The 14,067-nt window shown below is 27.1% G+C and overlaps 2 long non-coding RNA genes across 2 annotated transcripts in view; one reads left to right on the top strand and one right to left on the bottom strand.

The window, feature by feature from the left end:
* Window positions 1–5,267: 5,267 nt before the first annotated feature.
* LOC105140999 (uncharacterized) lies at window positions 5,268–5,965 on the top strand. The gene is made up of 2 exons (XR_845285.1): window positions 5,268–5,520; window positions 5,623–5,965. It is a non-coding gene; the product is annotated as an uncharacterized LOC105140999 (long non-coding RNA).
* A 4,818-nt stretch (window positions 5,966–10,783) lies between these two features.
* LOC105141015 (uncharacterized) overlaps window positions 10,784–14,067 on the bottom strand; it is a 9,172-nt gene continuing 5,888 nt past the window's right edge. Inside the window, exon 2 of the long non-coding RNA XR_845287.1 lies at window positions 10,784–10,902. This is a non-coding gene — a long non-coding RNA (uncharacterized LOC105141015). The remainder of the gene's footprint in view (window positions 10,903–14,067) is intronic.

The raw sequence follows: 14,067 nt of genomic DNA on the forward strand, positions 1-14,067 counted from the left end.
TACTGGAAAGCCCTAGCAGGATCAACAAATTTACTTGGAAAAGAGTATTCCTTTCGATTTCTTACAAATATGACATGTTAACTTTGTTACTCACCCAACCCTACCAACAGGACTCCAAGAATGTTACTGTGTTGATCTGGATTTCTCGCTAAATTAAACACGAGGTAAATGGCATATTGACCAGTGTTGTTTTGATCGTGGATGCTGAGATTCAACGTAGTGTGGTGGTGGGGTTCATGCCCAATGGTGGAGTATACTTAGTGTTTCATGCCTTGCGTGGAGGTTGCGCTTCCAGGAAGTGGTGAGTCTGGAAAATTGATAGGCGGACCTATTCCATGCAAAAGCACCCCTGTTCCAGTTTTGAAATGTAGGTTTCATCTTATGCCTTAACTCGATGTCTGGAAATTAGCTAGTTACATATCGTGTATTTTTATTTTTTTCGGGAGATTTTTAACTCTAAGTCCCTTAATCCTCATTTATTAAACGCATCAAAAACCAGAGTATTTATCATATTTAGAATGTTTACATCACATTTTACTATAAAATATATGGGAAAGTGCTGTCCGAATATATGGAACATTTTCTTTACCAATTAATGGCTGTAGCACTTAATAAGAGGATGCCTACTGGGAAGTCCCATGTTCGAGACTTGAAAGAACGGGTAGGAATTTTTGTGCAAAGAATATTTTTGTGCTTTTCTCATGACCTGATGTAAAAAGCACCACCACCACATGGAATTTGCAAGCCTTTGATACGTGTAAATATGCCCTTAACAAGATAAAAAGTAATGTTACAAGCTAACTATCTGATAGTTTTGGTATAAAACATTATCGAGTTGCTGCAATTGTGGCCCAGGCCAGCATCGCGAGCATCATCTTCCAACTTGAAAGTTTATTAAAATAATATATTTTTTTATTTTTTATAAAATATATTTAATATTAATACATTAAAATAATCTAAAAAAATAAAAAAAATTATTTTTTTAAAATTATTTTTAAAACACAAAAACCAAGAAAATTCGTTTTCCACTTTATACTTTGAGTGTGCCTGTAGTCTTGTGACTTGTGGGAGACCAATAAGTGAATAACACAGGGCCCAAATATTCCCTTCTCTGCAGCCCAAAGAGTCCAATTGTACTTGGACCAACGAACCAGCCGTGCTCATTTTTGTAAGTTGAAGAGTTTTTAAGCCCAAAGAGGAAATACCAGAAATGCTGCATTTGTGGTTATGCTCACGAGCTAAGGGAGTTTCCCATGTGATTGGGGCATGGTCGGGACTTAAAGAAGCTGTGAGATCTGCTTTTTCTTAGCAAGAATGTGCTCCTAAAGGCCTGGAAAAGAAACCAACTACTGCAATTTCAAGGAAGTTTTCCCTACTCTCCAGATCTGAATTATAACTATTCTTGTTCTATTTGTATGAATTATTGATCTTTCTAAAACTGGGCAAGTTCTTGAGAAGGTGCAGAGGACTGGCTTTCGAAGTCTGCACTGTATATTATATGCCTCCAAGCAGGCCTGCCAATTTCCATCTGTGAAGAGTGGGATTATGAAAATACATACTTCCAGTCGATTGAGAAACCTTGATGCAAACTTTTGAATGTGCAGGCTATTTTTTTTTTTAATTACCATATATATCGAGAGTAACTAATTACTACAATTTCTTAAGATTTCACAGGTGAAGAAACACAAATATAAGGCAGACCCAGATGGATGCTTCTGTTTGGCCACACTATAACATCTAGGAAATTAATTATTGCGTGACACAACTCAGTATTACCGTCTGTTTTTAACTAAAAGCTGGTTGCCTTCTGAATCAAATCTGTTTAGTATTTATTGTGATTGTATTTTAAAATATTTTTATTTAAAAATGATATTTTTTTAAAAAATTTTATATTAATATATCAAAACGATGTGAAAACACTACTAATTTCTTTCAAAAATATTTTTAAAATATAAAAGCATATGAACTCTTAAAATTAATATAAACTCAACAAATAATTAATGTCGTTGCAAACAAAAATAAATATAAAGGAATGTTTGAGACAATGATAAATATTGCTTTTAAAAAAAATTAATACATTAAAATAATATATTATTTTATATTTATAAATTCTTAAAATTGATATAAACTCAACCAATAATTAATGTCATTGCAAACAAAAATAATATAAAGGAATGTTTGAGACAATGATAAATATTGCTTTTAAAAAAAATTAATACATTAAAATAATATATTATTTTATATTTTAAAATTTATTTTTGATATTAGTATATTAAAATAATTTAAAATAAAAAAATAAAATTTTATGAAATGACAGTAAGAGCGCAGCCCCAAACATACCCTAAATAGCATACCATATTTTGCATGTTACTATTAATTATTTATCTGGTTTTTAATTTTCTAAACCTTGAAATATTTAAAGATGATGTTAATGTTATTTTTATTTAAAAGAAAAGGACAAAACTCTGTTTTAAATTGAAAATTGCACTCAATTCAGTGCTATTGTTATATGTGGAGAAAATGAAAAGAAGATTATACGAATACCTACATGTTATTTTATTTTATATAATTTGTTTAATCGATGTTAAAATATATTTTTAAACTAGTTTGTATATCAATTGAAAGTAAGTTTTAATAATATTTCTTATATCAATTTATTATATATTCAAAGAAATTTAATAAATTTATATATATACCGATCCTAGAATTTATTTTTCACAATACTATACTTAAATACTTAAAAGAAGATGATTTTAATTTTAGGAAACATCTAAGTGCAATCTTAGGTATCTAGCCATGCTTTTCCATATGAAAAAAAAAAAAAGTGCGAAAGCAGATTATAGTCATGTTAGTTTTAGGTGTTGTTTGGTTATGTTGCAAACCTAGTTTTATTTTGATAATATTAAAGAACTATATAAAATTCTAAGATATGAATTATATTATTATCTAATATATTTTTTTTAAGTGAAAGTCTTTGGGTTTGAAATTTATACATGCTCACATTATCTTATGCTTAATATAAATAAATAGGGATGATAAAATTCGAACTTGAGACCACTTGATTATCAAAACTCTGATATCATGTTAAAGAATTATCTCAACCCAATAGCTTAAGTTTTTAAATGAGGTCTCAGGATATAATTTATATTATTTTCTAACAAAGGGGACCTATCAACACTTGTAACCGAACCTGTGGTTTAACAAAAGTTAAAAAAAAAACAGCTTGGCAACAACAACAACCTCATTTTTTAAGATACATCGACAAGCTAATCCCAGAGAAAAAAAGAGTCGCTAGAGAATATCAAACTTTCCCAGCTGGAACGATTCACCTTAAAAATTCACTGCAAAAAAACATTGCAATCGTTTTTTCACCTAGCAGATCCCTCTTTTCACTCACAAAATTTTTTAAGATCTTTGTTTTTTTTGACTATTCTCTCCTCTATTGTCAAAAATAATTTCCTTTTTTTTCCCTACCCGATACGCCTTTCCAAGCTCTTGATCTTGTAGATTTGATTAATAAAAAGGTATTTTTTTCACTGTGAACTGTTTGTATATTTTTTGTGCCTTTCATCTTCACAAATGACACCAAAATTTTTAGATGATAGTCTGGAATCGCCTTGAGTTGTAGTTGCAGGAGAAAAAAAAGAAATGAAGTCCATTTTCTTTTGTATTACTTCTCATATTTTTGTATTTATTGTTGATGAATTTATTTGCAGATCCAAGTTAGTATTAGAGGCAAAAAAACAAAGAGATCCTGAGAAATTATTTGAAGAAAAAAAAGGTGTTGTAGTAGAGAGTATTTATTTCTGTTTTTACAAATATTTAACCAGTTATTTGTTTTTAAGAATACATAAATTAATATTTAGGTGTTGTGTATTGTTCTGGGTTACAATATTTTGAATATATGGTGCTGTGAGGATTGTTAATTAAGCACAAACATTTCTTGCTCGGATGCCAATATAAAAAAAAAAAAAGGTGTTGTGAATTAGGTTAATTAACCATTTATAATTTTTTTAAAATTTGTATTTCTGTCTTGACAATACTGAAACTTTGTTTATGGTTCTGTTAATTTAAATACTGTAGTTGTCATTTTAGTCCAAAACTACTGCTTTATTTTATATTGATTTTAGGACTTGATGCTATACAATGCTGTAAGTACTGGTTTCCTTTGAGATTTGAGAATTGGGAGGCAAGGGTTTATAAGAAAAAATCCATAATTTCATTATCTGAAAGAAAAAATTATTGTCAAGCTATTTGATATTTGGTCTGTAAAGGATTTTGGAAGATAAAGAAACTGAATTGACTGTTTTTTTTTAAAATTATCTTAGTGAAGGACCACTGCAATTACCACATGTTATACTATATTAAAATTTCGATATAATATCTTCTTTTTTTTTTTTGCGAAATTTATACATAGTATATTTGATAATTTTCTTGTACCATTTTTTCATGAAGATTTGCAGAATTGATGTGTGCTATTTTTTCCACACAGATAGGACAGTATTCAAAATCTCATCGAAAACTTACAGCAGCTTGCCAAACAAAAGCTAATAGAAAAAAGAACAGAGGGATTATTGACATAACATCTACGATTGGATTCAAAAAAGCGTAGGCTTCAGGCAATTTTGTGAAGAAAAAACTGCTTGAATCAAGGGCAAAATTAAGACAGATACAAATCAAATTTAAAATATTAAGCATAACAAACATTTTGTTCTTGAAGATAATTGTATTTTGACTGAGTTATTAATATTCATATAAAAATGGATATAAATTAATATTAATATAAAATAGAGTTAAGGTAGACAAAAAACTTTAAACTCAGCCAATCAAAAATCCTTCAATTATCAGCTAAAATAAAGAATAAAAGAAATCATATTTTCATACAATATCTAAAAATCATATTTTCATATAATATCTTAATGGAATTCTATATTATGATCGGGCTAGAATTTTGATAGAATGATAATTAATTTTAGTTGATACCAGAAACATACACACACCCACCCACCACCCTCACACACACAATGATGGTTTAAGTTCATTTTAGGACTATAAGTCTTTTGCTTTGAATTTCATTGTTGTCTACACTACTGATTGTTTTACATACTTATATTTTAACTACATTTCTATCCAATATTAATCAAATTATTATCATGTTATAATTTATTATGTTTGCTTTCAAATATATTATCCAACTACGAATGAAAAGTCCTAAAATTTTGGATAAAGTTGCTTGGAATAAAAAAATATTGCATGCTTTTTGTGACATTTGCATAAGGTTATCGACATGGGAATGAGACCGAATACTCATTTCGACAAAGCTGATGGAAATATTTGTTGACAGTTTTCAAAGAACAAACTGGTCATGCATTCACCTAGACACAAATGAAGAACAAATGAGATGACTGCAAAAAGGATTGGAGGATATAAACGAAGCTTATTTCCAAAACTGGTGTGGGATGGAGTAATGAATTAGGAACAATTTCTACAAGTGATAAGTGGTGGAAAGCAAGAATTCAAGTTATTTGTCATGATATTTAATCTTTAATTTTTTTAAATCTCAGTTTAGTAATTACTAAATTATTTGAAGTTGAATTAAATAATTTTATTTGTTCTGTGTAGAAAATAAAAGGAGCAAAAAAATTTAGGCAATCTGGTATCAAACTATCTTTACATTTGAAGTTTGACAGAATATTTTTGAACATTGTTGCTACTGAAGAGTATACATGGGCACACCATTGTCTGGAGTCCTCTGTGATGATAATGTTGGTATTGCTGAGGATCCAAATGCTAATGATAAAGAACCTGATTTGGAAGAAGGAAGCGGTGATTCAGGAGAAGATGAAATTTTAAATTTCATCGATGATGTTTGCAACATGGTTATAGGGGTTAATATGTCCAGCAATAGCAACACACGCAGCAGTGGAAAGAGAAAAGAAATAGAATGTTTTGAGGTTCAAGCTAGAAAAAAAAAGTTCTAGAATTAAGTTGCAACTACTGTCACGATAGAATCAAATGGTTAACAACATGTCAAATAATAGTGATCCAACAACTATCAATAGAGATAGAAAAGGGTGTGGTATTCTTGAGGTTATAACCGAACTTCACTCAATTGAAGGAGTTCATATCGATAATGATTTTCATGGGTTTGTTATTGAGTTTTTAGGTTTAAAAAGGAATTGAAATGTGGTCAAGTATGGGTAATCTAGAAAACAAGATGAAATGGTTGAAGAGAATATATGCATGACATCAAACACCTTAGACTGAGAGGTATTTATTGATCCCAAATGAGTGTTTCATTTATTTGTTGAGAATATTATTATGTAAATTGTTATGTAATACATTTTTAAATTTCTTGTCAATTATTTAAATTTGCAGATATCTGAAGATGATATGGAGTAATAAATTCATCTATGTTCGTTTGGGATCCTATTTGTAATTTTAATAATTCACATTATAAAGAGACACTATTGCAATCAGTTAGATTATGAAGCATTAATATTTATTATATTTATATTATGGATTATATATTAATGTAGTTAAAAGTTGTAGTGTTATTTGATAATTGCTGAGTATTATGAATTACAATTTGAATAAATATTATGTAATATTAATGCCATATGATGTAAGCAATGCTTTTAGATTTTACATAATAAATATACTTATGAATGTCACATATTGATGACACAAACAAAGGGTTGTGTTTTAATCGACATAATAATTTTTAATTATAAATTTCACTATTTAAGAAATTTAATTATAAATTTATTTATAAAAAATTGATGATGTAAACAAAGGGTTGTGTTTTAATTGACAGAACAATTTTTAATTATAATTTTTATTATTAAAAAAATCTAATTATAAATTTATTTATAAAAAATTGATGATTCAATCAATAATATAATTGATGTGGATTAACGGGAAGGAAAAAGAAAGAATATACAAAATGTTAAAAATATTTAAAAAACTAGTTTGTACATCAATTGAAAGTAAGTTTTAATAATATTTCTTATATCAATTTATTATATACTCAAAGAAATTTAATACACACACACACATACACCAATCTTAGAATTTATTCTTCACAATACTATACTTAAATACTTAAAAGAAGATGGTTTTAATTTTAGAAAACATCAAAGTGCAATCTTAAGCATCTAGCTGCGCTTCTCCATGTTAAGAAAAATAAAATAGTGTGAAGTCAGATTATAGTCACATTAGTTTTAATATGAGATCAGGAAAGCTTATTCATAAGACTTAGAAATCATATAGCAAACCTGCGGGCCAGATTATAGAAGAAACGAGTAGAGTTAAAAGTTATTATAAAAGAAAAAGGTTATATTAATTGATGGATTATATGAAATACGTTGAATCCATGTTTTTTAAAATTTTATTTTAAATTTTTTTTAATGTATTAATATTAAAAATAATTTTTTTATTTTTTTATATTTCTAAATAAAAATTACTTTAAAATATTTCTAAGTAAAATTATTTTAAAAAATAAACTTAAAAAAACTATATATATAAAAAAATAATTGATACTTTAAGATTTATATATAATTATTCATAAAATAAATAATAGTTAATATCACCATAAAAGACTCTAATATTATTTGAAAACCATGGAATATTTTTATTTTAAAAAAAACTATCTAAATCATTTATATTTAAAGATATTTTTGTTATAAAATTGGGGGAAATTAAATTAAAAAGGAAAATTAAAAAGTGAAGTACCATTATAAAAAAAGAGAGGCAGGCACGCCTGACCAATCAGAAAAAAGTTAACCCACACGCAAGCCTGAAATGCCAGGCTTTTTGGTTAAATATATGGACATGATCATTGACTGAAAAATCTAGATTGCGACAAGATACCAAAGCTTCTCTTCAAAGAGATCCAACAACTTCATTATTTAATTAAATCTAAATATAATCGTAATCATTCTCTAATCCATCACAAATGCTTAAACATAAAAATACCTCTATAAAAAATCTATTGTTTTCCGATGAAATATTTAATCGAAAATACCAAATAATTCCCTTAAAAAATTAATCATCAACAAAATTTCCAGTGAAAAAAAATCAAAAAACATTTGTCGGAAAACCAGATTTCATCATAAACAATTATCAATTTATTTAGTTTTTGAAAGAAATAAAATTGAATTTAAAAAAATAAAAAATAAAAACCCAAATATTCTATTTTTTAGTATCAAATTAAATTGTATTTTTTGTATTTTTCTACTGGAATTTTGTTTGAATGGAAATTAATTTTTTTAAATTATACGGAGTTAAAAATTTGCTAACAAAATCACAGCACCATACCATGTCATCAATACTTTTATTCTTCCATGTAAACCGTGTTAACATCACATTTCCTTCCTCTACAGGGCTGTTTTTTTCTATGTTTTAAAATTATTTTTTAAAGAATTAAATTTTTTTATTTTTTAACTTTTTTATATGTTAATATCAATAATAATTTTTAAAAAATAAAAAAATATTATTAACATACATTTTAATACAAAAAACTATTTGAAAAGCAACCATAACCACACTACCAAATAAGCTCAAATTTAACATGTATTTATTTTTTTAGTATATTGTAATGTAGCAATTATTATTTTTTAAAGTATTTTTATATATATTAAAATAATTTTATTTTATTTTATTTTTAATATCATTGTATCAAAACAATAAAAAATTAATTTAAAATAAAAAATAATCACATTTTAATTAAAAAATTAAAGCTCAACACCCCTTAATCATCCCTTAATCATGATCTATGTTTTAATAAAAGTTTCTTCTAACATTAATGGCATATATATATAGCGTTTATGTTTTAAGTAATTACAATCATCTCACAGAATTAGCATAAATGATTACGATCTATGATCGTATGTTCAAGTCCTGTCATAATTATTAGCTTGTGAATTTTTATTCCTCCCTGTGGATAATTAGACATGGATTAAATTAACTGTTCCTTGAAAATTTAATCATAAATTCCTATTTTCTTGCAACTGTAAGGAAAAAAATTGAATTTAAACCTGGTTGTGTTGTGATTTTGTCGGCAGAGTGAAAAATTGAACTTGGAGGACCAAAAAATACGACACCTTCACGAGAGAGATGGAGATTTATAGGATCTCTAGCCTGTTTGTTTGTTTTTATGTATTTTTTTAATATTTTTAAATTATTTTGAAGTGTTGCTGTTAAAATTAAATTTTAAATAATAACAATAAAATATTATTTTAATATGTTTATAAATAAAAAATATTTTAAAAATAATTACCATTACCAAACAAACTATTTTAATTACATAAATAAAAGAAAAAAATTGAAATGAAGAGTAATTAATAAGATGATACAAGTTATATTATAATCTTCGTAAAACTTATAGTTAGGTGGTGACTTATAATTAAGTCATTCAATGGAAGTTATCAGCTTTATTTAGTGTTTATTTGATTTTATATTAATTGCAGTTTAAAAAACAAATTTAGTTGTAATTTTAAAAAAATATATATTTAGTTAAAATAATTATGAAATAGATTTTTTTCTTACAAAATAAATTAAAAACAGGTTTTCATTAAGGAAGAATATATTACTTTAGCTTATCAAGATTTAAAATACAATTATATATAAATCCAATATAAAAAATTAAAAATAATTTGACTAACTATTTTTTTTCATTTTAGTTTGGAAAAAAACAGAAATTATAACATGGTAACTACCTTATTTAAGAAATATTTGAGAATATGATAATAGTTACTTTTCAAGATATTTTTCAATTGAAAAGATATTAATTTTTTTTATTTTTTTAAAATTATTTTTAATATCAACACATTAAAAAATATAAAAATACTAAAACAATTAATTTAAAATAAGCCATGTTTGTTTTTACTTTTTAAAAGTGTTTTTTTGAAAAAAATTGAATTTTTTTACTTTAAATTAATTTTTTAATATTTTTAGATTATTTTGATACATTAATATTAAAAATAATTTTTTTTTTAAAAAAAATATCATATTAATAAATTTTTAAATAAAAATATTTTAAAAAACAATAATAAATATACTTTCAAGCATCTAACTTGTTAAAAGGATGTTTAAAAGTGTGGTAATAGTTGTTTTTCAAAATATTTTTAGTGAGAAATATATCAAAATAAAATTATTTTATTTTTTTAAAATTATTTTTAATATCAGTACATAAAAATAATATAAAAATATTAATTTAAAATAAATAAAAATCATTTCTTTTTATTTTTTTTTAAAAAATTTGTAAAAGGTGGTACCGACAGTGAACGCAACGACACTACCTGGCTATTCATGCAGCTGCCAACTAGTCAACGTTGCAGCTGCCAGCTGCCCTTATATAATGGCTTAATTGCAGAGAAGTCCTCGCAAGTCTACTGTAAAGAAGGTAATCATTTCTTGCTTGCAGCATCAAAGTTTTAAGACAAGAATAGAGAGAAAAACAACATTGAAATCTTGTATATTTTTAGGTGTTTTTCCCTAAAGAAAGATGGAGAGAGATTGAGTCGTTTATAATTTGGGATCCTCTATGATGAAATATCTCTACCACTACCAGCATACTTGTGGAAGTTCAACCATGTAAATCTTTGTGTTGCTTTCTGTGCATGACCCTTTCATTCCATTGTCCATTCCTTCGTAGTCTGCTACCTGTTTCCTTGTTGTGACTCAACACGATCCAATGTCAAGCTGCATAACACCAATCAAACACGCAGAAAAACTAATGCATGTTGCCGTCTTTGCATTCCCTTTTGGTTCTCATGCTCTCTCTCTCTCTCATTGATCTGGTGCTGAAGTTAGCGAGGGTTGCCCAGGAAACGAGATTTTCCTTTCTTAACACCGAAAAATCCAACAACTCGATCTTCTTAGCATCAAGAACCAACCTACCTGATAACATTAGATCATTAAGATACCAAAGCTTCTCTTCAAAGAGATCCAACAACTTCATTATTTAATTAAATCTAAATATAATCGTAACCATTCTCTAATCCATCACAAATCCTTAAACATAAAAATACCCCTATAAAAAATCTATTGTTTTCCGATGAAATATTTCATCGAAAATACCAAATAATTCCCTTAAAAAATTAGTCTTCAACAAAATTTCCAGTGAAAAAAAAATCAAAAAACATTTGTCGGAAAACCAGATTTCATCATAAACAATTATCAATTTATTTTATTTTTTGAAAGAAATAAAATTTAATTAAAAAATAAAAAATAAAAACCCAAATATTCTATTTTTTAGTATCAAATTAATTTTTTATTTTATTTTTTTACGGGAATTTTGTTTGAATGGAAATTATTTTTTTTTTCAAATTACTCGGAGTTAAAAAATTTGCTGACAATCACAGCACCACACCATGTGACCCATACTTTTATTCTTCGATGTAAACAGTGTTAATATCACATTTCCTTCTTCTAAAAGTACAATCTTCAGAGGTGATCAAATTTAATATGCACTTATATTTTTTTTAATGTATCAGGAATGTAGCCATTATTATTTTTAAAGTATTTTTTATATAGAAATATATTAAAATAATTTTATTTTATTTTTTTAATTTATTTTTAACATAAACATATCAAAAAAAATAAAAAATATTAAAAAAATAAATTTAAAATAAAAACAACCAAATCTTAATAAAAAACAAATTAAAACTCAATGTCAAGCACCCCATGATCATGATATATGTTTTAATAAAAGTTTTCTCTAACATTATATATATATATATATTGTATGTGGTTCCACATCATGTGATGGTGGAACCACCATATTAATTAAGAAAAGAGGTGGCTGGCTGACTATTTGATTTAAATGTGACTGCTATTATTGATGACAATAGCATTATTGAACAAAAGAGAGGAGAAAGAAAGGAAGAAGAGACAGTAGAGCAATCTCTCTTCTTTCCTTAATTTCTAGCTCGTTTATCGTTAGATCGGGCTGAGATTTTGACAGCATCTTCTAGACATGTTACTTTTCATTTTGAACGGTTGGATCAAAGATTGGTAGTGTGAAAGTTGACTATTTTAACAGAAAATAGAGCTGTCAGTATTATGAGTTTTTTCCTCAATACTTCTTCTTTAATCTTGTTGTATTTCAAGAATAAGTTATTCTTAATGATATGTATGTTGTAGCCCTTAGTTGAATTTAAGAAAGAACAATTGTGAACCCATTATTTGTTGATAGTGAAAGTTTTTAGATGGAATACGATCTCGTGGTTTTTCCCGCATCGAGTTTTTCAGGTAAAAATCTTGTTGTTGATTTGTGTGATTATTGCTTTTATATTTGTTGATTATTTGATTCTGATTTTGATTGCACACAGAGAAAAAAGAATTGGAACTTGTGAATTGATCTGGGTATATTGGTGTCCCGTTATTTGTTCCTAGTTTTCCTAACAGAGTGGTATCAGAGCACTGGTTGTATAGATTGAATTTCTTGTGCAGTTAAAATGGAAAAAGAAGATTCGGGCATGATAAAGCTCATTTTCTCCAATTATTTTCTATGGAAAGCAATGATGGAGGATCACTTATATTGTAATAATTTGGCTTTGTCGCTTGAGTGTAAAAGAAAAAATCCTGATAAGATGAATGAGGCAAAATGGAATGGGCTTCATAGAAAGGTGACTGTTTATGTTAGAAAATGAGTATCTTCTAAGTTCATTAATTATATTTCTAAAAAACATGAGTGCTATATAGTTTGGAAGATGTTGCAAGAAACCTTCGCTAAGAAGAGTGCACAAAACAAGGTTTTTATAATTAGAGACCTTGTGAAATTGAAGTATATAGATGGTGAAGATGCTTTAGTGCATATAAATGAATTTCAAGGGTTCTTGAATCAGTTGTCATTGATAAATCTTCAGTTAGTCGATGAGATACAAGCACTAATCCTATTGAGTTCATTGCTGAATAATTGGGAGACTTTGGTAATGTCACTTAGCAATTCTACTTTGAATAGAAAGATCACTTTGAAAACAGTGAAAGATTGTATCCTCAATGAAGAGAAGAGGAGAAAAGGGACAAGCACTTTCGAGTCTCATGCATTTGTTACAGAAAGTTGAGGGAGAAGTCAAAGTAGGTTATCTCACAGCAAGCAAGATAAAGAATCTAGCAATAGAAAAGACAAATGGAAGCCAATAAGAAAATCTCAGTCAAGAAAAGGAATTAAATGTTATTATTGTGATAAGCCTGAACATATTCAAAAAGACTATAAAAAGTATAAAAAGCATATTCAAAAAGACTATAAAAAGTATAAAAGAGATAAAAAGAGTAAAGATGAAGACAAGAATAAAGACAATGGTACAATTACAGTTGTATTTGATGGTGATGTTGCTATTATTTATGATGATGGTTGTGTTAATCTTGCATGTCAAGATACCACCTAGGTTGTAGATTCAATAGCTTCTTACCATGTTACACCATGACATGATTTTTACACATCATACACTATTGGTGACTTTGGTCAAGTTAGGATGAGAAATCAAGGGATGGCTAGTGTTGTGGGAATTGGAGATATTTGGTTAAAAATCAATACTAGGTGCAAGTTGCTACTCAAAGATGTTAGGCATGTGCTTGATATGTGTCTACACTTGATTTGTACAGGTATTCTTGATGAAGAAGGCTATCACAATTACTTTGAAGATGGTAAATGGAAGCTCTCAAGAAATTTCTTAATTGTTACTAAAAGAAAGAAGATGAGTCTTTACATGTCATAAGTCAAGGTGATAAAAGGGGAGGTGAATGCAATTAAATATTGCTCTACTTATTTATGGCATAAATGACTTGGATATTTATATGAGAAAGGCCTCGGCATCCTTGCCAAGAAAAACTACTTTCTATTAAAAAGTATGAATTTGAACACATGTACTCATTGTTTAGTTGGTAAATAACATAGAGTTGCATTTCAAACATCACCTTTACATAGAAGTTTACTGATTAGTACTTAAAAGTGCATTTTTATCATGGTTTTATATCATCATTTTGCACTTGAAGTATCAATAACTCCTTAACTAAAGCATGTTTTATAATAATATAAGATACCTTTAATTTATGGAAAAT

Source organism: Populus euphratica, unplaced genomic scaffold (genome assembly GCF_000495115.2).
Source record: "Populus euphratica unplaced genomic scaffold, PopEup_1.0 scaffold3.1, whole genome shotgun sequence".
NCBI classification, from domain to species: domain Eukaryota; kingdom Viridiplantae; phylum Streptophyta; class Magnoliopsida; order Malpighiales; family Salicaceae; genus Populus; species Populus euphratica.